This window comes from Haliotis rufescens, unplaced genomic scaffold, assembly GCF_023055435.1.
Source record: "Haliotis rufescens isolate VD_foot unplaced genomic scaffold, xgHalRufe1.0.p SCAF_4, whole genome shotgun sequence".
In the NCBI taxonomy this organism is placed as follows: Eukaryota; Metazoa; Mollusca; class Gastropoda; order Lepetellida; family Haliotidae; genus Haliotis; species Haliotis rufescens.
Genome location: NW_025964112.1, coordinates 42865678 through 42892743, shown reverse-complemented (window position 1 = coordinate 42892743; position 27066 = coordinate 42865678). Strand labels below are relative to the sequence as shown.

Below are 27066 nucleotides of genomic sequence, written 5' to 3'. Positions count from 1 at the left end.
ACAGATGTTGTATTAGTAATGAAGTGCATTGAAAGTATGCCTTACATGCTGACAACAACAGTTTGTGTTTATTTCAAACAACAAATTGTTGTTAGATGAAGCCACACATCAGGTATTGTTTTCTGATGTATTGTTTACAAGAGAGTGTTCTTTTCAACGTGCAGCTGGGCCCCAAGGGTGGTTCAGCCTGGTTCCCATCATCCATTATTCAACAGACCTATATTTACTGTATAGAATTCCATTCCATCCTCGTTGGGAGGGCATCTGCTATATCACTGGAGACTTGAGAGCTATTGTGTGTATGCAGTGGAACACATGGTCTGCTCTGTTTGGCTCGGCAGCGTCTGTGTCTCCGCCGTTCTAGAAGTAATCAGATACAGTGAGCGTGACATAGTTCAACCTAGGGTGCTCTGACATTTGCATAGTGTTTACTGAGAAAAGGAAAGGCGATGGGGTGGGTGTGTACATCGATTTTGTATCAAACCAATGGCCATTTGAGCTTGCTTAAAGGATAGAGTGTAGTCGCTGGTGCCCTTTTGTCGATGCCATATCACAAGTATAAGTACAACCATTCATCACGAACCCACATCAGCAAGTGGATTTAGTTTGTGGAAAATAATATTCAACATAAATAATGTTACCTCAGGTTATTTATGTGCTGGTGTCCAGAAAAATAATGAGTAAAGCGAAAAACTGTTCTGATCCTTTTTGTTTCAGAGTAAAAAAAATATCAGAGAGCCCCTTCCATTGTTTGCTGAAGACCAATATTAACCCGGAAATTTATTGTGGAGATGAGTGGGGGTGAATAAGAGGGCCTATAGACAAAATGGCACACTTGCAATACTGAACTCCTCTTGTATCCACAACCGTTATAGAGCTGAAATGCTTCACATCTCTCTATAAACACATTGCAGCTGTATGTGTTCCTGAGTCATCCATTCAGACTGCATCTATGGCACTCTCAGATATTTTAGGAACACTGTTTGACTTTTAGATGAATCGATCCCACAACACGCATATTGTAAGAGTCAGAGACTGCAATATGTCCAATGATATCTTGAGACGGACTACCTTCCCATTTCGAATTATTTTCAATCTCTTCACAACCATCAGTGATGTTTCCAGCACTTGACGTGTTCTCCTTCCGGCGGCCATCTTCAGACGGTCATATTGAGCGCTATCTCCCACTTGCTCTGCACTGGTCGGTCTTCGAGTTATTCATTTTGTAGATATCATTAAACGCCTTTTAATTCCCTTTATTACTTTCTGGGTATCCTGATAGTAGGAGGTCCAATTCCCAAAGCAAACCAACTCTTGATTTCTGTGGCTGGCCTAGGTTCTATAGTGTGGGGTAGGACTCTTTTGTGTTGGCATCAGGCCGATGGGGTTGATATGAAACCCAAAAGTTTTGATAACGTCCATCAAGTAGCCTATATGAAAATATGGAGGTGGAAATCTGATCAATACGGATCCATTTTCCTAAGAAATCACTGCTCGGGGTGGTGTGCTTTGCATTTAGCAATTTTTATGCATGCGTAATGGCGATATGCTGGGACATACGATCCCTTTATTATTCAAAGCACATCTACGCAAAGCCCTTGTTGATTATATACCTATCTAAAAATGCAAATATGATGTCGCGAGAAAGATTTTATCACCCTTATATTTACTCATGGAGATTACAGTCTGAATACCAGAATATATATCTTTTCCCAAGGGCCAACGGTGATCATGTAACGTTATTGAAGCAAAATTGTAAATGCTAATTTCTCATTTCCCAACTATTATGCATGCAGTTTTCTTTAATTAATAAAAAAGACACATATTTAACAGAATGTTTTGGTGCTAATACACAAGGAAAACTTTATTACCCAATGGCAAAGAAAATTGCCAGCATCTCACGCCTTGGTTAACTTCCATCACCAAGTAACGTTGCTGGCGGCTAAGGCTAACAAACTGTTTCCAATGAATATTTCATCAAAGGGATTCAGCAGTTTGCGGTATAGGTCACAAACCTGCTAGAAAGTGTATGGACCAGATCAATATTTTGACGCGCACTTTTATTTCAGGTTCTCTCCCAAATTGAAAGTCGGGTGACTGTGGATCTTCCTCTTTGTTTCACTGACTGGGCCTTGATTGGCAATAGGTCGGAGGGTGTATAACGTGGTATTACACTGAAGGGGAATTACGAATTCCGTCGTGCCACCTTCCTAAGACATGAATGTCTTCATTAGTACCCTGTTTTCTTTAGCCAGATTTACACTCATGGGCTTGTTAAAAAATACATAAATCGTTATGTCTCAACTTACTTCTTATGCCAAGGAATGTTTTATAACACATTGATTTTGTGATTGAGAACTTTCACAATTTTAGTGCTCAGGCTGCCACAGGTAAAGGAAGCTGCATACCAAATCCTTTTGCTGCAAAGACATTTTAAAAAAATGCAAACAAGGAAAACCATATCATAAAATAAATAAATTGATAGTTTGGGTACTGACGGTAGCATAGTTACGTAACTACAGACACCATCGTCAAGTTGTTTTTAACAAAAACGGTGTATCCAGATACTTGAGCCAGAGTGAGGGTGTGTATTGAACGAGTTTAGACGCTAATTATGAGATTATGTTCCAATAGAACAGCGGTATACACTTGGATCGCTTCTATTGTCGATACGCTTAGCATAAAAATATCTTATGAATATGTAAATGGATTTATTTATTTTATTCTATTCTATTTTATTTTATTATTTGTCGCTTTTATTTATCGCTGGAACAGCTTCCAAACCAAGTTCTACTTTGCCTACCATAAACCTGAAACAACATAATGAACATTTCTTCTTAGTGTCGAGTTTAAAAGTAAAAAAGTGTTGTTTTTCTGAATTTAACGAAATCTTTGAATAAAGTCTGTAAAAAGTGAAAACAATATTATTTCTGTATGAATTGGTATTTAGATTATCTGATTCGTTGGAGGAAAGAATGATAAAATGCCCTGAAGGGTACTTCAGAGTCGTTCTGGCTAATAAAAGGAGTCTCGAAAAACAGAACAAAATTAACAATATTTCTTTAATGTAAAAGCGAGTAAAGGCGTCTTTTGATTCAAGATCAATGAATAATGATATAGTATTTGCATAATCCATGCTTGCACAATGAATAACTAGAATTTCATTTGTGCACTGGTCTAGTGTCACACCATCTCAATATAGAAAGTCCGAGCTGTGCGTGTAGATTTCATACTTTCGTGATTGGTAGATAAATGCAATTTCCTTTGCTGTCTTATTGAGCTTATTATTACTGTATATGTCATTACAACTTACTTCTTCAGATATCATAGAAGTTATGTTGTGCTCAAACCAATCTGTTTGGAACTTTCTAGAGAATATGATTCCTTTACATCCTTCTTTTTATATGTTACGCTTGTGATTATGAAAATTGACATTGCCACATATAAACATATAAATATAACAGTCGAAGACAGTGTGATAGATGGTGGCGCCAATAGTTTGAAGGCCAATTTGTATTCCGGGATACAGAAATATCGCTAGTTCTGTAATATCATGTAGCACAAATACATCATAGAAGACTTACCAGAAGTGCTTGATATACATAGTTTTCGGACAAGTATACATATAATATGTTTGAAGTGGTTATATTTAGCATTGAAGCGAGATTCATTACATAGACATAGAATAAGAATAGTGATTGCATTCAAGCGTTAGTCATAATATCTTCACACATTTTTTAGGTTGGATAATGGTCCTCTAGAGATTTCAAACTTTTATGGCACTGAAGTCTAAGACATATTGGTAAGGTAATTACCATGTTCATATGGCTGACCACTAGCCATTTCTCCTTACCTGTGTAAGTTTAGGACTTGTGACATGGCCAAAAACATAAGTTTGACTAAAATGAGAAGAAAAGACCGGTTTTTTTTAAACTACCAGAGAAAACATAAATATGAACAAGTGGGACACAAGACTTTTTACAATTTGTTTGTACCGTTTCTATCTGTATCTCCAAAGAACTCCAACTTGGGTCAAAGACTTGCCCATGTTCAAATATTACACAAACGCTTTTGAAAAACCTCTTTAATCAGCCTTTTGGTCACATTTTAGTCTTGTTGTACCGCGAAAAGTCAAATTATCATTCCTCCGAATACATTTAATTTTATTTTTTTTGTAAAGGCAAAAGGGGCCCTAGACACACCTTGTCCTTTTAAGGATCTAAGATTTTCAAAGACAGAAAAGATTTTTGTAACAGAAGTTGAGCAAATTTAACTGCGTTGGGATTAACATAGGTTTGTCCCGTGTTAATGGTACTGGCCAGGGAGGTCAGATTTTGTGTTTGATTACCTTAGAAATATTAAGTTTTGCCCTGAGCAGAATATAACTTGCTTCAGTGTTAACCTCAAGGAACTGAAAATCTACCCTGACTTGGGTCATCCTTGGGTCATACATGAGAATGAGTTCTATGCTACACTTCTTTTTTCAAGATAATTATGTTAGAATGAGTTCTATGCTCTATTTCTTGTATAAAAAATATATAAGAATAAGTTCTATGCTCTTCTCCTTGTATCGAGATAACTGTGAGAATGAGATATATGCTGTATTTCTTCTATCAAGATAAATATGTAAGAATATCTTTTCCTTGTATCAATATATAAATATGTGAGAATGAGTTCCATGCTATATTCCTTGTATCAAGATAAATATATAAGAATGAGTTCTATGCTATATTACTTGTATCAAGATAAATATATAAGAATGAGTTCTATGCTATATTACTTGTATCAAGATAAATATATAAGAATGTGTTCTATGCTATATTCCTTGTATCAAGATACATATATAAGAATGAGTTCTATGCTATATTCCTTGTATCAAGATAACTATATAAGAATGAGTTCTATGCTATATTCCTTGTATCAAGATAACTATATAAGAATGAGTTCTATGCTATATTCCTTGTATCAAGATAAATATGTGAGAATGTGTTCTATGCTATATTCCTTGTATCAAGATAGATATGTGAGAATAAGTCCAAAACAAAGACAGTTTTGCAACATTGATCTTCCCCAGAGCCAAAAGTGTTCATCACTGAAAGGATTAAGAGACATGAAATACGTAGCAGATTAGAGTAGACGTATTTCAATCAAAGAGATAAAGCGAGTCTTTAAACTTTTCTTTCACTGTGTCAGTCCCCGGGATAAATAATTCACTATTCATTTAGTGGCGCAGTTCTTGTGAACGATCACTTAAGTCATTGAACAGGTTTGTTCCAGGAGACGCTTTCACTTGGTGATTTCCTTTGAGCCAATTTAAGTCAGAATTTGAACTTCAGCGAGGCTAAGTATTTTTATAGCCTTCAGAATATCGGTCGTGGATTCCAATGTGTGATTAAGCGGGTTGTAATGAAAGTCGAGTTTCATGTTGACAACCCTTGTATGTGACGTTTTTGTCTGATCCATCATAAGTAATTCACGCAGGATTTGGTCCGCTTTTTCGTTCACACACAGCTGGTTACTGGCAAAAGCCTAATAAGTTCTTTTTTAATTCAGTAAGGGATCGTTATTAAAATAAGCTGGGTTTTTTTTCTAAATGTTACCATCTCAGTCCCGTAAGGCGTCTTGCGTGCAGATAGGTTTATGCTTTCTTGATAATGATTATGTGTTTTGTTTTGTATGTTCAAAAAGTTCATTGGGAGTAACGTGCTGGGTAAAGCTTTAATTCAATAATGTTAACTCGCGTTGCAGGTTCGTGGTTCAACGTTGAAAATTTATATTACTTCAAATTTTAAATAACACATAAATAACGCTCGAGGGCTTTGTACATTTGGCAATAAAAATAGCTTCACGTTATAAAACCTTCAAATGTAACCTCAGTATAAAAAGGACATAAATCAAATGTGTTGTTTCATCAACCGTAACCATCATGCTTTTTTTTCCTAAATGTAACGTGTATGCCTTATCAGATTTATGATGTACAAATAGAAGTAATAAAATAGAAATAGAATAATATATAACTGGTTTCTGTGGGTTATCATATTGTAGCCACTGTGTATGAAGACCAATGACATGCTAATTAATGATTTTCTTGCCATGTCTCAGTGTGGTTACAGTGGAATTAGTAAAATGATTTTGGCATATGTGTTGTATATATATGACATTTCTAAATAACAAATAAGACAACGATCCCATTTAAAGAACACATTTTATCATCAACTTTGAGGCCCGATGCAATTCCCTGAACCACATGTTCCAGTGTTATTTTTCAGCTGTACAATTGACTTGCCTTGGCATGTGACACGCTGGCAATGTCGAGTTGTTACTTTACTATAAGCTGTTATACGCTGTCAGTATCGAGTTATTACTTTACTATCAACTGTTTACACGCTGGCAATGTCGAGTTGTTACTTTACTATAAGCTGTTATACGCTGTCAGTATCGAGTTATTACTTTACTATCAACTGTTTACACGCTGGCAATGTCGAGTTATTACTTTACTATAAGCTGTTATACGCTGTCAGTATCGAGTTATTACTTTACTATCAACTGTTTACACGCTGGCAATGTCGAGTTGTTACTTTACTATAAGCTGTTATACGCTGTCAGTATCGAGTTATTACTTTACTATCAACTGTTTACACGCTGGCAATGTCGAGTTGTTACTTTACTATAAGCTGTTATACGATGTCAGTGTCGAGTTATTACTTTACTATCAACTGTTTACACGCTGGCAATGTCGAGTTGTTACTTTACTCTCAGCTGTTATACGCTGTCAGTGTCGAGTTATTACTTTACTATCAACTGTGTACACGCTGGCAATGTCGAGTTGTTACTTTACTCTCAGCTGTTATACGCTGTCAGTGTCGAGTTATTTCTTTACTATCAACCGTTACACGCTGGCAATGTCGAACTGATACTTTACAATCTCCCTTTTAAACCATTATCGAACCGTCAATGAGCGATCTGGTTCCATAAACCGCCTTTGTCAAACTGTCTCTTGATATGTATGACCTACTAGTATACTTTACAACTCACAATATAGGCAATATTGTCGTGATTCCTCCACCTTGCTGGAGCTTCATCCAATGACCCGTCTTATGTTTGTCCCAGCCTGTCGCGTTAGAGAGTAGTCACCCGATATTGTAGATCTCTTGTACTGTCTGCCTAATCTCTGTAACTGCCCGAATCATATTACGCTTAATAAAGTATGATTGGTGATACTAAATCACGCCCCCGCGAGACATAATCGTGACAGAATATAACTACATTGGAGAGAGTGTGTGTGAACTGAATACATAGTAGGCGTATCTGTGTCAACGAAATAAGTAATATGAACTTTCGTCTTGTCACGTTATGTAGAACACAAGAAGACTAAATTGTAAACTCTTTAAGGTAAGGTAGTCTTATATGTTTTTCATTGATAAGGATTCGGGAGTTTTGAATATTGGCTAACCTTTAGGACTTCATTGAAAAACGCGTCATTCGTTGGAATAAACAAACGGTTACGTTGATAAATAACTGTTCACAGACGTTCTCCGAGATTGTCTATCAAACCTATCATATCGTTAACAGATTTATATATGTCACTGTGATGTAACAAAAGTTTGACGTCCCAATGGAATAGAGTTGACAGAAATCAGCGCCCTTTGGTGCAGGAATACTTTCATCTGAAGTCCAGCCTATGTCACGTTGTTACGTGTCAGCTACTGGATCGTGTATAAATATGTTACTTATAGATTATCGATGAAGTGCAATGCAGTATTGATTCTACCAAGACTATGGACAATGTTTGATTCTGATTAGCTAAAAAGAGTTATCCCTTTCCTATCTTTTTAAATTAATCCGCACAGAAAAAAAACACATCTTATGAAAACATCGATCTATCGACAGCCTACGCATCCATGCATGTAGCAATGGCTGCCGGTAACCAATTAGAATATTGTAAACGTTCGATATTAGAACAACAGCTTACCAAAAATAAGATCTATAATTTTAGAACACACACGATTAAGTAAAACACACACTAACCACTGTGTTAGGTCACAATCTACATCTTATTTATACAATTGAAACCTCGCGATCCCAAATGAAAATAAGAGGTTTCTAAGCTACAGTGGTTCTACATCAAATTTCAAAACAGTAAGTTTATCTCCCAATTGAATTGACCTGCGTACATGCATACCGTGTCTCTCAAAAGCCGTAACATCAGCTCCTAAACACATGCCATGCAATGCGAATGTTCGTGTGTCAGGTGACCTTTTCATAGTTAAAATTTTGGAAAAGGCTCTAATGCTCAATCGTAGGAAGTACGTACATGCGTGTATTTAAATCACGTGAACGGCGTTATATTGATACTTTGGCACGAGATGATATCAATATTGGATTAACCTATTTCTGGTCGTCATCCTATTGCGTCAGATTACTGGTGCATGCATGCCTATTTCTGTCTTCCTTCTCTAAAAGTACTTTCATTATTAGACTTAGAGATGGCAGTTTGCTATGTTCTGCCATTCTGTTTGGACAGACTTACAAGCTTTTGGGGATGGTGTGGAACTGAATTTTGCATTTTTGTGAATGTTACATTGTTTTTTTTTTAGAGTTTTTTCTGAGCATATTTGAAAGTGTCTGCGACTCGTTCTGAATCTGACTGGTTGTATCAGCCAGGATGTAAACGTCATACATATAAGTCACACTGCGGACATTGTACATGAAAGTAAATGGAAAGCAGTTCTAATTTTCTGGGAGGCAGTTTGTTATATATTTCTGGGTTAGCCTTGTTGAAACATTGAGTTCAGGCGGTAGCGTCTGTGTGTGGGTAGCACTGTTTACAAATTTACAAATTTGAGTGCTAAAAAATATGTTCGATGCAATTCCCTATATTGACCATATGTTCCCGTGTTTTGTCATGTGAACAATTGACTTGCCTTTGCAAGTGTTTGTGACGGGTGCTACCGGTGGGACTGGATACGCTCACCTTTTCGTGAACAGCTGGTATCATTACTCCTTGATAGCCACTCATAAACACATGATCATGTTTTGGTCGAAATCGTACAATCGACTCTGTTTTTGGTAGAGATTTCTTATGAGTATGGAAAGGGTTTTGTCGCTTTTATTATAACTCTGTTGGAGGCATTACGCCGTGCCATTATTTCTGTCGGGGGTAGTATGACATGTAACGTTTGCTGCTTTCTTAGAAACGATTTGTGATATAAATCATGTTGTCTACGGATAACACGGTACATACATTTTATGTCTGTGAGGCAGGATGTTATGTTTTAACTTTTAGTGTCTGGCAGGAAATACGTTATATGACTCTTGATGTGTGGTAGAATGTCATATAACTCCCTGCAGTCAGGATGTAAATTCGAAACGCCAACGCCAGAGAATAATCAGTCTCGAATATCTGCCGAAAAAGATTCCATAGGGTATGAAAGGCAAAATAGTGCTGAAAAGTATATACATGGATCACTGAAAATCATTTGTAACACCGGAAGTTTCTGCCTGGAACGTAGAATGGTATATGATTATTACTGTCTAGGGGTAGCATGGTATTAAGTCCCTTTGTGCAAGGTACATAACTATTGTTGTGTGGATTTACAAAGGTAGCGAGGTAGCTGCATATAATACTTTTGATTGAAGGGAGCATAAGATTGTCCCAGTCCTGATCCTGGGTGGAGCGGTGTCATTGTTGTTGTCTGGACATGAGCACGACATTTATGTCGGATGGTCTGAATATAACAGGATATGTTGAACGTTTAGATGTAGCAGTGTCGCTGGGTAGCAGTCTCCTGTCTAGGACGTGGCCTGGTATAGATCTGTTTTCTTTATTTGAAGATGCTATGTTATATATATATATATATATATATATATATATATATATATATATATATATATATATATATATATATATATATATATGTTGCTGTCTGGAAAGGAGCATAGTATATCATATGTTGCTGTCTGGAAGGACACATATATCTGCAGGTGATATTTTATATCAAAATAAATGTTCCTCTCTGGAACAGAGCATAGTATACCATATGTTGCTGTCTGGAAGGACACTAATATCTGCAGGTGATCTTTTTATATTAAAATGTATGTTGCTCTCTGGAAAGGAGCATAGTATATCATATGTTCCTGTCTGGAAAGGAGCACAGTATATTTTATATGCTTCTGTCTGGAAAGGAGCATTGTATATAATATGTTGCTGATTATATATCCGATGCCGTCTGGAATGTCGCTCAGTGCATATCTGTTGCTGTATGGAAGAAAAAATGACATGTATTTGTGTTGTAATGACAATGATGTATTAAATGTCACTGTCTGGGTAAAGAAAGATGAAATACTAGTAGCTGTCCATATGTTGCTAACATCATAACATAACATCTTTCGAACTCCAGGCCCTGTAGAACATCAAATATTCTACACACAGCTATAAACCAAATATTTATGGATTTTATCAATATTGTGTTATCGACAGTCCGTCATAAAGGAAACAGGTCACGTGCTTAGTCTAAAACTGACGCGGACTGGGATACTGGGAATTGCTTTCATTGATTTCAAACGAAGACCTAAATTGTTGGAAAATAGATTGACGGTTACAAAAACAAGCTAATACTGGTATTTAGTAATATCCTAATAGCTCTGACAGAATAGGTTGGTTGGAAGAACATACATTAAACAAAACATGTTTAATACAATTTCGTTTGGAGGCTGTTCGTTGGAAACTTGCCTGGAAGATCGGTGAACGTTAATGTGATCGAAAAATGTTTAAAGCCATGTTTACTTTTACATGTAGGAGCTTCGAATACAATGCATCGATGAATAGACCACAGCTGAACTGTTTTATAATACGTAGGTCGAATCTCAACTAACATTAATAAAACCAGAGAAGATGAGCATCGATGGATTATCAAATTAGATTATGATGCATGGAATAACCTCAAATGAGTTATAAGATCACTGTATGTTAAAGGTCACCTTATCATCGTAAAATGATCTCAACAATAGTAATGTTTGGTTAATTTTTTTTGTTTCAGTTTATTTATGGGGTCCATTTGCTTGATTTAACTGATTTAACACTCACCGGATTGACAGATGTCTATTTCATAGATATTTATTACGTTTACCGTTTACATTAAACTGCCTGGTAAATGCTATTCCACAGCAGCTGGAAATAATACATTACTTTTCGCGAACACCTGGTGTTATCACTATGTGACAGTGACACATGCTCACGATATAGTTGGAATCGTACAACCGACTCTGCTTTTGGCAGGGTTTTTTTATGAATATGAAAAGGCTTTTGTCGCTTTTATTTAAAATAGATTTTTTCATAAATGTTTTTTTTATTTTTCAGAGGGTGCCACCTTGTCGACAAAAAAAAACGAGGCAAAGAAGCCCCAGATGCATTAAAAAGTGAGTTATGACGTGAAACCATGTTACCATTCCTAATCAATAGCCCATTCATTCACGTGAGTGACGTGACTATGCGAGGGCGGCACATGTGAGGAAGCACGGTGCCAGCGCAATGCTTTAACCGAATGCAACATCCGCCATGAAATACCCATTTCCTCAATTGGAAATTTGCGTAACACAGAGACTAAAATAAAAAAAGATAAGTCATAATATGATTGTTTTTTGTACATTATCATAATTTCGACATAGCAAATGTACTTTTGCATGACGACATATCTTTGCATAAAATACGCAGATGGCCCCCGGAGCAACATTATTGACATCTTCGACCCCGAGTCTGTTGTGTGTATGCTTGTCTGCCGGATAATGAACTGAGACAGCCATTCAGTTATAGCAGTCGTTAAACGTAAAACCTGTATCGTTTAAAATGTATTATGCAAATTAAACGAGCAGAGGAATGACATATGTCCATTGACACCTGCATTCCCAATGTTTTGCCCATGTTTACTTTGATAGGAACAGTATTTACCTAAATGTAACGTTATACTAAACTCATATTGATGTTGGGAGATTAGGTCAGTGGTTAATCGGCAGATCCCGGGTTCGATGCCTCTACGTGGTATGTACTTTTGATGTTAGGTGACACAAAAATGTTACTTTGGAGTTGGTGTAAAACAAGTATCTCTTATAATCATACGTATTTGCATGTAGTTTCTCAAGAAACATGAGACAGGATTCATATAATCTAACAACATATACATGTAGCATGGGACTTAACTGTAAAAAAATATAAAAAAATATTTCGAACTCAGTGTTGACAAGCATCCCTTAGATAAGCATGCAAAGTTTCATTCTTGTAGTTTCATTCTTCAGTAGTTCGTGAGAAAACATTTCACAGTTAAAAATGATGGAGCAGGAGCCATAACTCTGAAAAAAAAAGAATTTAAGACACCAATTTTCGACCTCATTTGAGGTCGTGACCAGTAAGAAAATGTGTAAAATTTCATTTCTCAAACTCAAATAGTTTTGAGAATATTTGTCCAAGTGGATTGAGAATCGGACGGACTAACTCCGTTCCGATGTTCACATCAAAGAATAGATTGAATAAAAAATGAATGAATTGAAGAAGCGTGTTTTATAGCAACTTCCGCTACATTATGTTTCTAGAAAGAACCAGTGAATATGACCTTTGTTTGCATCTGAAATAGCACCACTTGTACCTTTTCCTCAATGTACATCTGTGGACAGTTCACTTTTATTGTCTAGTTCTCTATAACGCAGTGTACTATCCTGTGAATTAACGACCCTGTCTCTCTGATACTCGATATACATAAGAAAGTAAATGTGATTGAAGAAAGGGAATGTTTCTTTTAGATAAAATCGTCAGGTAATTACCCTTCCAATCCTAACACGCGTGAAGGCAGACAAAATCCGCCCTTTGACTCTATCCGCGGTTCGACGCACGTCACAGCCAGACACTAAGCTTTCAAAGCTTTATCACAGGTAATGATGGTAGTATGAACACGTTCTTTATCCCGCTGAAACCCACCTACTAGTATTTCAAATAAAGGCCTAATAAGATCTGGTAATGTGATAAAATGAGGTTGCCAGATAAGCAATGCCATCATTAGACCTGACTTCGTGACTTGATGATCATTAGATGATAGACACCGAGTCTGTATTATCCTTGCTCTAATGCCCAGTGTTTCAAGAACATAAGAGTCAGAGCTGAAAATAACTTGAAAAAATGTCCGTGTTCACCTGGCGTGATAAGGAAGTTGAGTTGATTAAAGGAGAATCTATACGTCAAAACCACCGAGATGTTCGAGCCTGTCACTTGCTAGCGCCACAGAGTGCAAGTGCGCTCCGCAAACTCCGATGAATGGTTATTACTGAAATAACAACCCCGGGTGTCCAGCTCCAGTTATATGTGACTGTTCCGGTCGATATGCATTGGTAAATGTCTGCAAAGGAGCATTCTATAGCCGCGAATGTCATAAAAATAAATACAAGTAGGGCGGTTGTTTTTCTCACTGTTGGTACTTTTTACCATGGACGAACCTGTTTTCAGTCCTAAACGCCAACGTTTGGAGGGTCTAGAGAAGATGATATTTTAGTTAAAAGTATTTGAAAATTACCCAGATTGTCAGAAGGGCTGTATTCCTGGTAGCAAACCTGGGTACTCTCCCAATGTCAGTCAACACATTTGAAGGTACCAAACCTAAGGCACCGAGAACAATCTGGAGTCGGACAACTTGGTATTATTATTGAAATGAAATGAGTTTATTCAGTAAAGGGGACACCGGCCCATTAAACGAAGCATATATATCACATTGAAGCGCATTGGAGCACTGTAACAGTACACAGTAGCATAAGGATATTGATCATACATGAGAGTAGAGATACTTTTGTTGTTATTTTTACAAATGCTAATAAAATATACCTTTCATATGGATTTGATGATGCACATAGCCTTATCAATCTATTATTGCCACCATGCTTATCCTCATCCACCTCCACCTCCACCTCCACCTCCACCTCATCACCACCACCATCACCACCATCACCACCACCACCACCACCATCACATCCATCCTCCATTAGCATTCAACAATTTTGAGGTTCAAGTGACACTGATGATTATATCTCTCTGGGAAATCTTGGTAAAGCAGCATGCGTTTTGCCGTCTTATCTGTCCGATGTTTTAAATAGACGTAATGATATGCATTCTGGCATGAAGCCAACTATGGCGGCCAAGTCTTCCGTTGACCATAGTCCAGGGTCATGGCGTATCCTATTCTGTTAACATACACGGCCTCCTGAACGTTGCTGCTTGAGAAATGTTCTCAAATGAATAAATCATGACGATTACCGGCGATAGGCTAATTGTGACATGCACACTGGAACGACTGTACCAAGGCTCATCTATACCAGCACGAGGAGACCTCTCTGTACCGCCTGTGTTCTTGTGGATAGAGCAGAATGTCGGTGGTTCGATCCCCGGCCGCGTCATACCGAAATACATTAAACTACGCCATGGTATCTCAGTTGGCTAGCACGATAAAACCGGCATTAGCCCAGACAAGTACAAACAGCCACACACTTAGATTAGTATTTGGTGATGTCTGGCTCTTTCCCTTAGTGGTAATAAAACCGTATTTTTAAATATGTTACGTCAACGGTTAAAAGACAACTTTGTTCAGGTTTGGCATAGTGATTTATCTAAAAGCCCCCAAATTGGCTTATCATGCACAGTTTAAAACATCCATTTTATGTGAGAACTATTTGAGTAGTATTACAGTAAATAAATTCAGAACCACATTGACTCGTTTTCGGCTTAGTTCTCACAATTTAGAAATTGAACATGGACGACATTATAACATTCCTCGTGAATTTAGAAAATGTAAAGTTTGTAGCTTAAACCATATCGAAAATGAATATCACTTTTTGTTAATTTGTCCAGCTTATAGCCATCTTAGGCAAAGTTAGATAAAATCCCAATTTTACATCTTTCCAAATATTCTGAAGTTTATTACACTATTGCATCGCAAGACCCTATTATCAATATCAATACAGCAACGTACTTGTTTTATGCCAATGCTGTAAAAACACAAATACTCCAACATGGATAATGTGCAATTATGTTAAAACTGCTTTTGTTAAAAAGCAAAGAAATGTGTATTTTATCTCATACTGTTTGCACCTTAATTGTATTTCGTCTGTACAAAAAGGACCGTGGCCTACAAGTACTTAAATAAAAGTGAACGTAAGCACGCACGCACGCACGCACGCACACACGCACACATACACACAAACACACACACCCACGTGTATGAACGTCGCTCTGTAAGTGCAATCCTTGACCGCGACGTTAAAACCCATTCCGACGCGACCCAGGATATATATTCCGAGAGGAAGACGAATAGTGGTATCACACATTCCCCTTAGAATATATCCCGAGACACTGATGTCCACACACTGAAGCCATGTTAAGATCGCCTTAGATAAATCCCGGGAAATAAGACCGGGGCTTACCGTAATCAAGAACGCAAGTCTCAATAAGTAGGCCAAACAGATTTGTTTCATGCCTTTAAACAAAGCCGCTCAAACTATGACCAAGAATACGTTCATTACACTCTTTTTATGACACCACTCTCTTATATTAACACTAAATGCGACGATACCCTTTCAATATTCATGTACCTGCTGAAAGCAGAGTCCATTGTACGATTCCGACTATCTCATGAGCATGATATGATACCAGGTGTTCGCGAATAGGTGAGCGTGTCCCGCCCCACTGGTGGCACCCGTCACAAAGAAATGCAAAGACATATGGTGCAAGTCAAATTACGGAATTGCTTTACTGTTGTAACCTTGATCAACAACTATTGAGCTCGAGTCGTATGACGCGCTTTGAAATCTTGGTAGAAAGAGCATGCTCGACTGTACCGCAAAAGTTGGGATACGTAGACACCAAAGGCTGAAGCTGTAGGAATATTGCTCGACCAAAAGGGAAAGTTGAAGTCATCCCTCTTGTCATCCAGTTTTGTGGAGAGTGTTTTGTCACCCTGAATCTATATGCATAGATCTAAATATGAAACAGAAGAGGCGGTCTTACTCGTTTCTTTTATTTCTTGTTCAGATGGGTAAATCAGTGGAAGGGAATTGGCTATTTAATGGTAATTGAACGATATCAGATCATCGATATACCTGAAGCTAAGATAAATTCTGATTCATATGCATAAAGAAACAGATCAGCAGAAGTGGAGCACAATATGTGCCCATGGGGATGTCTACTTCTTGCCTAAAATTGTCTTACCCTCAAATTTTACATAGATGTTATCAATGAGAAAGTTAAGCATTTCACAATTTTTTTTCTCAGTAACATTCAGATACTCTTTGTAAAAGTGGCCTGAACCTCTGAAGGTTCCTGTATCTGGAGGTAACTATATCAATGGTCACTACGTTTTGTAACAAAAGCCCAATTGATGAAGGAATGCAGTTTTTCCTTATGTTTGTCATGTGGGATAGTCGTGTACAAAGTTGAAAAAATCAAATGTGTTGTCAGAATTGAACTTGGTTCTTTTCTGAGATTATAAAACGTCAAGTAAATCTTTTGAATTTTTGAGAATCCACAATGTATTAATTCCACTTGTCTCAAAAACATTATGTGAATATACAGAAAGTCCTTCCTTGATTGTATAATGTTTATGGTTAATCTGTGAGACGGAGATTTAGTGGAATATTTGCTTGACCAAGCAATATATCTCTCTTCGTAAGGACTTTTATGGAACTTTGGAATCAAGTACTAAAGGGCATGCCTACAGGTTTTAGAGTCCAGCCAAAAATTGAACGTTTTGATGCCCGGTTTGAGCAGATGTTTTCCTCCGTTAACATACTTGCATCATATGTGGCATTATTTGATATGTCACTTATACCAAGTTCTTTGATCTAATTTTTGTTGTTGTGATGCTTTCATATAATGGTTATGTTATTTGAGTCCTTTGTCGGTAGGAACAACTACAAACTTTTCATGTAGGGCAGCCTTCAGATTACAGCTGGCTGGGACAGAATGGGTTTATTCCAATTTTGATTCCTCTGTTTCAGTCACTGACTTACCCTACTCAGGCATTCAACATGTTCCTCTTCTCTGTTGGCCCATTTATTGGTATAAGCTTTGACAACATCTATAAGGATTTTTAAGTTGGAAGGAGGTTACTCGCGATACTTTTGTACATATCGGAGTAAGTGACAAAGGTTATTACTATGAAACAATAGAGAAGACAGCTGTGATTATATGACCTGCAGGTTGGTAGCAATATCATGAGTCTTGGCAGCCACAAGTGGTTGAATTTACATCATGAGTTTCCAAGTCCCCGTTCTGCAACACGTTCCTACATTTGAACAACCTGGATGAAATTATAGTGTTCGAAAGGAAAATGGAATTGTTGGTGGTCTCTGAAATTTGAAATATTGTGGCACATTTTGGGAAACTGATTTTTGTCTGAGAATGTTACTGAAAATTAAGGCATCCAATTCCCTTGGTTGGCTTTCGTCTTGTGACCATGGCTGCGTCGACGTCTTTGGGATGTAGGAAACATATCCACTTATATAGCGGTGAACAAATTATGAATGGGTCACTGAAAATCAGTGTTGACACGAGGTGTTCGCGCAAATAGTATGATTAACCTAAATACATATATCTTAATATCATGGTTCCAGTAACACTCTTCAAAGAATACTTTTACAAATAAGCCTTGTAATAAGAAAAAAGGTGTCTTCAAAATGAGATAAAATACAGCGTTCCAGCAACTCCCCCGGAAATATGTACGCTCGGGAATAAAACTCAACCCAGTCTTATAAATAAAACCTACAAAACCATTTCTTTGATCTTAAGAAATATCTGCACAAGTCTTTGTAAACGAAATCCAACGCACAATGATATCACACATTCAAGCAACGCGGATTAAAATATGCCCACTGCATAAGCCCAGCGCTAACTGTTGTGCAAACTATTATTCAACCATTATCATATCCGATCATAACTCCCTCCGTCCTCGCATCGATTAGCAGCTTCCAGCATCCTCCAAAATGCGTATGGAGAAGGTTTCTCAGACAGTTTCCTTTAAATCTTCTTTTTCTTTAAGAACGTGTAATGCCATCGTTGGGAGGAAATCACGTCCCCACTCAATGCAGCTTTCAAAATAACCCCATTGATTGCAGCTCTTATCTCTGAATGATGCATTATGGTTGCAACTTATCAGGCATTTTATGTGTAACTAGCGCCTACAGCGCTGCTCTTATTTGATGATAGAAGATATCCTTGTTCTGAAGTAACGTTTGATGGTTCATTAGATAGAAAAATGTCTTTTCATTCAGAAGAGCATAAAGGAATTAAAGAAGCAAACTTATCTCCATTTCATTGTGAACTTATGACAATTACATTACAAACAGACTTATCACAAAAGCGAAATTGTTGTTATCAAAAATTATTCATTCGGTGCTAAAATCAATATCTGTACATCCAGATGTACAAATGTTTTGAATGATGGAAATGTGTGCGTGTTTCACATATTGTAGTTGAATATTAACCATCTCGATTATCTGACGAAACAGATTCCACTGGGCGTAAAAGGCGAAATGGCGGTGAAAGTTATAATGGATGACTGATAATCTGTGATGACACCAGGTGTTCGCGAAAAGCGTACGCCTGTCCTGACATGTTGACTGACATGAATAGTCAGACTCTAACCCATGGCAATAACCACTTGGCTGAATCACAAGCCACTCTGCGAGTCTTAATACTTAAATCGAATTACTCTGAACTGTAACTTTCATGTTAGATGTTTATCATTGACGTTACCAAAATACATCAAAGTATGGATGGAAATTATTCCATTCCAAATCATGTTAGGCATAGATTAATGGCGCCATTTCATATACACAGTTATAGCCATATATGGAGCAAAATGAAAACTGGAATCAACATCACAGTGAGAATAGGAGAGACGTCACGGACTTCACAGCGACGTCACCGACGAGAGGAGCGTGGACACTACTCTGATATTGATGACTCAGAAGGTTTATCTTCTCTTGTAATGAACTAATTTAAAGACAACTGTCCACTGCTGCGTCAATATGTTGACATATGATACACACGTGTCTCAGTCTAACTCATTCAGCCTACCAATGTAGTTTTATCAGCGTGTTCTTAGGATTCCGGAAAGGGTTTTGTCGCTGTTATTTTCACGCTACGTGTGTGTAACCACATAACGTGGTATATCACATGCCTGCACGCTGACTAAATCACTAATCTGTCATGAACCTTAATTCCAACCACTACTTTCTGCACACAGTGACTAATAAATGACGGTCCTACTACCACAGGCAGCCCAGCCTATCCCGTGGGACATCATCCATTGATTTCCAACAGGCTGCAACTCTCAATGAATCAAACAGGCTGTAGTCAGTGTTAACTATCAGCGGTGGGTGAAGTGAGTTTCAGTCGATACAAGGCACAAATCATTTACACATAACCATGGAATGTACATCTTCCCGTTTCTATGTGTTCTGCGTGGTGAGTATTTTATCAACGTGTATTTACTGAAAGGGTTGATCATGTAGATGGCTTTGTCTTCGTGATAGTATGTACTGAATTCAACGTGAACAAGAGATTGATTCTAATTTGTGTCTCAGTTTTTGTTTAACTGTGTTTTCTAAAGGAGGTCGATGTTAGCCTAATGGGCACAGCGTTCACTTATCATTTTGATTGTTGGGTTTGATTCTCATGTGAGTACGATCTTTGAATACCATTTTAGGATTTTCGATCCGTGTTCGTAAAAATTTTAATGAAAGTATTGCTTATTCATACTGAGTCATCTACACTAAGACCGCCTCTGTGGTACAGTGGATAGTGCTTCTCTCTGGAAGGCTCGAGGTTGGTGGTTCGATCCCCGGCCGTGTCATACCAAGAGATGATAATAAGGCACTTGTTTTTTCCTTGCCTGGCGTCCGACATTAAGGGGATAAGGCAAGGATTGGTCGTCTCGGAGTCAATATATTGTGTTTGTATTAAACTGCGGTATGGCAGGCATATCAGTGGACTAGCACTGTAAAACCGGTATTAATCTGGACTATTACACTCAGTCACACGCACGCACGCACACACGCGCAACGTTAAATCCCATTTTACTTCACCTCATCCACACCAGTTCTATAACATGTTGATATAAATAATATCTGGCATCTGTAAATATGAATAATAGATGTATTTTATGTATAGGATTTGAAGAATGTACCAAACAGCAATGTTGTAAATAGTAGTACCGTTTTCTCCCACTTTATTCACGTGAACCCTCAGCCTGGACCAATTCACATTCAATGATGCAATGATCGTGGATTGGTTCCCCTGATTATGTTTGCAGGAAAGTCCGCTGCATGCCCGTGCTCTTGGTGCCACCAAAGGGTCTGAGACCTGCATCACTTTGATACGAGTACATCCTCCCATATCAAACTGACACGCGGGGATATAACTGAAATACTGTTCAAAGGGGCGTCAAATCCAACTCTTTCACTAAAAAAGTTACTATTGGAATATCTGCTTTTGCATAGTTTAGCATGAATGTATGCACGTCATTCAAAAGAGTCAATGACGTTATGAGCACAACAAACTTGCAGTACTTTAATAAGTTTTAATATATTAGTGATTTGAATATATATAAACCATGTAGATACAACTGGATAATGTCTTCCATCTTATTTGGAGTACAGTGCCTTAGAGTATGAATATTGACATGGATTGGACAGAAAAAACTTCTATCAAGACTAGTATATTCATGACTTGTCAAGGATATAGCATGGGCCTTTTGGTGAACACCTGGTGTCATCAATGATTTTCAGTGATTAATTCATATCATTCGTGTACCACTGTTTTGCATTTTATGCCCAAGGGAATCAATTTTGGCGGAACATCGAGACTGATTATTCTCTGGCGTTGACGTTTTATATTTGAGTAAATCATCATTGAATCATTTCTTACACATGATTCCAAATGCTAGAGATGCGCGGTGGTGACTACAATGAATATTCGGTGACAAATGATGACTGTAGTAAGGGACAAGTTTATTATATCTTACTCGATCATAATTTCAGAAAAGTCACTTTTCATTTGATCAGCGTGGGAGTGAGTCCCGAAACCTCGGGAAAGAGCATAGCTAATATCGTGATCATACCCCAGGGTACTGTCAACGAATTTCTGGTAATTTCCCCAAGCTGCGATACATATCTTCATTTCCATCGTTGTAGTGTTACAATTATTTCAGTGGACTGTTTGTAATAGACGTACCTATTGGACTGTCGGCTTGCTGTATGTCGGTGGCTAGTTCTTTAATTGTTTGCCAATGCGCAGTTGCATGATTAATCCTGAAAATGGCCATGTCACTACCGCAGTGTATTAATCTTTACCAGTAGTGATTTATATTCGTGTAATCTTTTTGTTGTACACACTGGATAATACATCAGATTTTGAAACAGGTCCTGAAAGGAATATGATACATGGTATGTACATGGCGAATGGCGAGGCTTGGTAAACTACACAACTGCCATTGATGCAAGGTAGATCTTCAACATTTGTTTGACGTAGTGTACTGTCGAATGGTGAGGTTTGGTAACCTACAGACGGCCATTGATGCAAGGTAGACCTTCAACACTTTGCTTAACGTGGTGTACTGTCGAATGGTGAGGCTTGGTAAACTACAGACGGCCATTCATGCAAGGTAGATCTTCAACATTTTGCGTGACGCAGTGTATTGTCGCATATTGGTGCTTGACTACGTGACAGCTAGACAGAGACACCGTCAATATCTGCATCCACTATAGGGTTGGACGTCGGGGTGCACAGCAGGGCAAGGTCAAAGGTCTAACTAAATTCAAGCATTTGCTCTTTTTTGGAACCAGATTAATAGTTATAAGCGATCTACCATTTAACATTTTCTGAAAAAGTTTTTGTTTTGTTTGTATTGTTGTTGCTTTTTGTTGTTGTTGTTTTTTTTCCTTTTTGTGTGACTTGTTTGTTGTTTTTATTTCGTTGTGGTGATGGTGGTGGTAGTTAGATGGCAGGATAATTTATCAGTCACTGCTTGCCTGTTGGGCAGGATACACTTACCTTTTCGCTGAATATCAAGACCTCGTTTCTGTAAAACATGGCACTGAATGTTCTAAACATAATTGCCAGCCTTGTTTCAGTGTTGTTTTTAATTCACGCAGAAATAACAAATAGTGTCGAACACGCATTGAAAGCGTGTATAGATGTTTTCTTTTTCGCAAACACCTGATAGCATCAGTTTTTAATAGTGATGTTCATACACAGGTTCATCATATAATCGGAATCGTACAATGGACTTGGATATTTCTTATGATCCTCGAAGGGGTTTGGTCACTTTTCTTGTATTGTGATTGTGACATAATTATTGTCAATGCTAAAAGTATATACGATATTTGTTATATTAATTTCGTATCATTGTGTTATAATTGTGCTGGAGTCAATGCCCATGATGTGTACATACACTGGAATCACTGTCAATGTAAAATCATCTGTTCTGGATCACCAACAATGTGAAACTAACAGGTCAATTTTAATACGCATACTTGAATCACGTTCAACGTAAACCCGAGTTCGTATTTAATATGTAAACTGAATGACTGTCATCGTCAGACGGATATATCACGACCTTCTATTGCACTTGACGAACTTGACGCACCGACCATATTTTATTAATGCACTGGAAACACTATCATCGTTAACGCCACGACCTTTTAAATTACACTGGAATCACTTGCAAGGACCGTATTTAAAACACTGACTATAATTGTTTCGTATTATAATTGTTCTGGTATCAAGGGATAGAGTCAGTATCCCGTGAACTCTCGTCAAGATCGATATGTCAATACCATCATCCAACTATTACCCACACAACTTACATCACCTGAATACTTCATAAGCATGCGGTCTAGCAAGTACAAAAGAATATCGAATACATGTCAAATTTCCTTACAGCAAGTATCTGGAGCTATTGTCCGTTTATAGAAGGAATATTTCTAATTGAATATTGATCGTGGGAAGTGTCTTTCAAGGTTCTTGATACACAGAATAAGATGTGCCGGAGAAGGGATCACATGTTCAGAAAGCCTCAATTGTTTTCCATAAACCTGTGTTTCCTTGACCAAGAGCTCACTGTGTTTCCTTGACCAAGTGCTCACTGTTTGCTTTTCTGACAGAGTCTTGCTGTCCCCATTCATTTCTGATAATGTTCCAAACTTCCAGTCAGATATGTCTTGCGGTTTTAGGCCTCGATGTCCTAATCCATTTCTGATGACTTTGTAGACTTCCAGTTAGATATTTCTTGTGTCTTTGGGATATGCTGTTCCCTTCCATTTCTGATAACTTTCTAAACTTCCAGTTAGCTATGTCTTGTGTCTTTAGGCCTTGCACTTCTCATTTATTTCAGATAGTTTTCCAGACTTCAAGTTTGATGTGTCTTGTGCCTATGGGCCTTGCTGTTCCCTTCCATTTCTGATAACTTTCTAAACTTCCAGTTAGCTATGTTTTGTTCCTTTGGGCCTTGCTCACCACTTCCATTTCTGATAACTTTCTAAACTTCCAGTTAGCTATGTCTTGTGTTGTTAGGCCCTGCACTCCTCATTTATGTCAGATAGTTTTCCAGACTTCAAGTTGGATGTGTCTTGTATCTTGGGCCTTGCTGTCCCCATCCATTTCTGATAACTTTCCATCCTTCCAGTTAGCTATGTCTTATGCCTTTCATTTCAAATATGCGTTGGAATTGACTGCTTTCTCTTCATTGTTTGCTGCGCATCCATTAATTGTTGGGTAGTCGTCTAAGGCACCGCAAAGTGGAATTGTGTCCCTTAGTCGTGCCAGAATCCGATGGTTTGATTCTCATGATTAGTGTCTCTCAGCACATTACTCTTGCTCATGGATATTACCGAATGGTAAACGTCTGGGTCTTACATCACTTCAGGTTGTCTTCCCACAAAAAGCAGATCATGATCTGATCCTTCTTTCAAAATGACACCGACCTCAAGGAAACATTTCGATATGCAGCCATATATACAGTGCTAACATATTAATCACCCACCATCCCCAAATAACCATGCATTAGAGAATATTTCAGAAATGACACATTAGATAGGAATATTGAAGCCTAAGGGCTGTAAGTATTTTTATCCTGTTAAAGTTTTGAGAATAATTAGTTTTTCGTTTTTGTGTGTAGGTTTTCGGATTGGCATATGTCGCATACTCTGCAGCATTATGCTGATGCCTTTACGCAAAGAAGACAAAGAACCCGAAGAAAAAAAGCTACATCTGGTTCCTATTGTTATTATCTTCATCATACAGTCGTCGTTCAAATTTAATCCTCGCCAGGCACGCATTCCTTGTACTGAGAACACTCTGGCAGCACCTTCATAATAGATAGTGAGTAAGCAGTGGAGACGTGATGCAGCACACCGTGTTACCAGATGAATTCAACCTATAATCGCCTCATGAATAATACTTTTGTTGTTTTGAAATACACAAGAAGATGCTTGATGACTCATTGCGTACACAAATAGAATAGATCTCAGCGCTGAAGTCAATAACTATCGAGTCCATTGACGTTGCCAGTGCATTTGTTATAGGCAAGGATATAGACCACGGAGACTGTCATTAAATATGTCTCGTTTGAAATGAGTTCTTTGTTTTATGTGTTTCAAAAGACTAAGTAGATGTGATCCGCTGCCGCCAAACGCATTGCGATAATGGATTGTATGTGTGGTGTGTTTAAAAGACATTAAAGGGGCAAGGAATAATCTTTTTAAAGATAGGGTACACTAACCAACTTTCAAATATATTAAGATGTAGCTTTGAAATGACACCAAAGCAGGGTCTTATTTCGTACCGAGGTATTAAGACTGCCGCCACTGTGTTGCAAAATGAACATATTTCCTAAAAGTTTTTTACTTATAAACAGCAGTAACAGATAAATAAGTGCGCTGTTGTGTCACTGGATTACCTGCCCATCGTTTGATTTTTTGGTTTGTTTACACGCTTCCGTTGCATTGCAGGAGTTTGTTGTGCGGCGTCATGCAACAAACAAACAAACAAACTGTTTTATACGTACTGTTTTGTGAGTGGCGGTGTGCTACCGGCAGGGCAGGAGATGCTTACCCTTTCGCGAACACCTGGTGTCATCACTGATTTTCAGTGATCCATTCATATATATTTTGCTGCTATTTTGCCTTCTACGCCCAATGGAATCTGTTTTGTCAGATAATTGAAAATTATTGGTCATTCTCTGGTGTTGACTTTCTATATTAACATCATTACAACTCGTAAAAGGCGGACATGTAATGAAGGAACAGATTTGTAAAAGAAGAGCATCGTGCGAGTTTCCAATAATGCTGTCATCTTGAATTAACTAAGTATACTAAATATATACAACTTTCTAATAGAATCTGCAATGTTGTAATGATATTTCATTAATGATTGGGAAATAAAGTCTATAATTGAACTATACTGACAGAAAACACAGAAATACTGTTCTTATACCCAGGAGGATTACATTATTCTACTATTGGCAAGAAAGCAAGACCAGGCTGATCTAATCCTGGACAAATCAATCAGTTTCAAATCGGATTATTCCTTCTTGTCAAAATCAATTTACTGAAAACCTCATTCCAGTTTAACAATGTTGTTTAAATTCTTCCCATTAACCAGATATCTTTAATCTTGACATCACGGTTTTCTGTAGCCTCCCTTCAGAGATGTCAATGGCCTAAATTTGGCCATGAATCAGGTTTCCGTGTCTGATCAAATTTGACTTTGCCCCTAGCACATTACTTGTTGTTTGTAAGTTACGAGCTTGTTGTGGGTACTATATCAGCAGTATGTACTCACTCTACACTGACCTGTTTATTGTGATCGATTTCCGAACCGAATTGTACAAACCAGCTTTGCTTTCGTTAAAACCATTTTATTGGCGCCCCAAAGCAGAGCTGTGGCTGAAGATGTATACATGATAATTGACACAAACAAAATGGTTTGATTTATATAGCGAGATCGTATTTACGCAGTAACGTTGGTATTGACTCGCATCTTGATACATATCTATTTATAAATGATAGTGATTCATAAACTCAGTTATAGTCATGATATAGTTGGAATCGTACAACCGACTCTGCTTTTAGTAAAGATTTCTTATGATTATAGAAAGGGTTTTGTCGCTATTATTTACGCAAAGACACATGTTGACAGCAGGATTCACAAGAAGAATCATCTTGACAGTTAAAGACAGGGATAGAATTGAAAGAATAGATATTGATGATGCCAGATCCTACCCAACCGAAGGCACCCGTCGCTAACACATGCAAAGGCAAATCAATTGTTTACTTGAAAAAACAACACGTAAGCATATTCTACAAGTCAAAATACGCAATTGCATCGGACATATATTGTCACTGATGCGTCAGACTTGGAAATGTCCTCCACGTATCTACAATAAAATATTTTTGAAGTTTTGCTAAGGCCTTCAATGTTGTAACAGCGTTTGAGCAATGGTCGTTTTGTTTACGCTCTTTGAAATCTTCGTAAGAAGGACTTGCTTGGGTGTTCCTCAAAATATATGAAATGTGGATACCAAAAGTAAGATCTCCTAATTTCAACTATAAAGATTTGTTTTTGTGTGATCAAAATGTCAAGACGTATCTTGGTGTGTATTGAATTTCAAATGCCAAGATGCATCTTGATTTCAATCCAACCGTTAGCATGTGTCTTGACGTGAATAATGAGAACTTCTACTACCAACTACCTACTAATTAACATGCGTTGTGATATGAAACCAATTGTCAAGATATTGTCTTGGCGGCGGGAATCCATTTATTACGATATGTCTTGTTGAGAATACAACAACCAAGATATGTCTTGAAATGAAACAAATTTCTAAGCTGTGTATTGGCGTGAATACTGCCACCAAGACACCAAGATTTGCCTTCATGTGGTAACAAATTGGCAAGATCAATCTTGATGTAAATCCATCTGTTGGTTTCCGGCATCTATGACAGTCTTGATGCCCATCGTGGTAGCGTGTATCATGT

The 27066-nt window shown here is 37.7% G+C and overlaps 1 protein-coding gene across 3 annotated transcripts in view; it reads left to right on the top strand.

Annotated features, from left to right (window-relative positions):
* The window catches only part of LOC124135941 (tripartite motif-containing protein 2-like), a 77388-nt gene that overhangs the window by 27163 nt on the left and 23159 nt on the right, over positions 1 to 27066 (top strand). For 2 of the 3 annotated variants that reach the window (XM_046501643.2, XM_046501644.2), the window contains one exon: positions 11360 to 11418. The gene's annotated coding sequence lies outside the window, so the exon portion shown is untranslated. Of the gene's footprint in view, positions 1 to 11359; positions 11419 to 19385; positions 19496 to 27066 lie in introns of those variants that run through there. The other variant, XM_046501645.2, reaches the window with a different exon arrangement.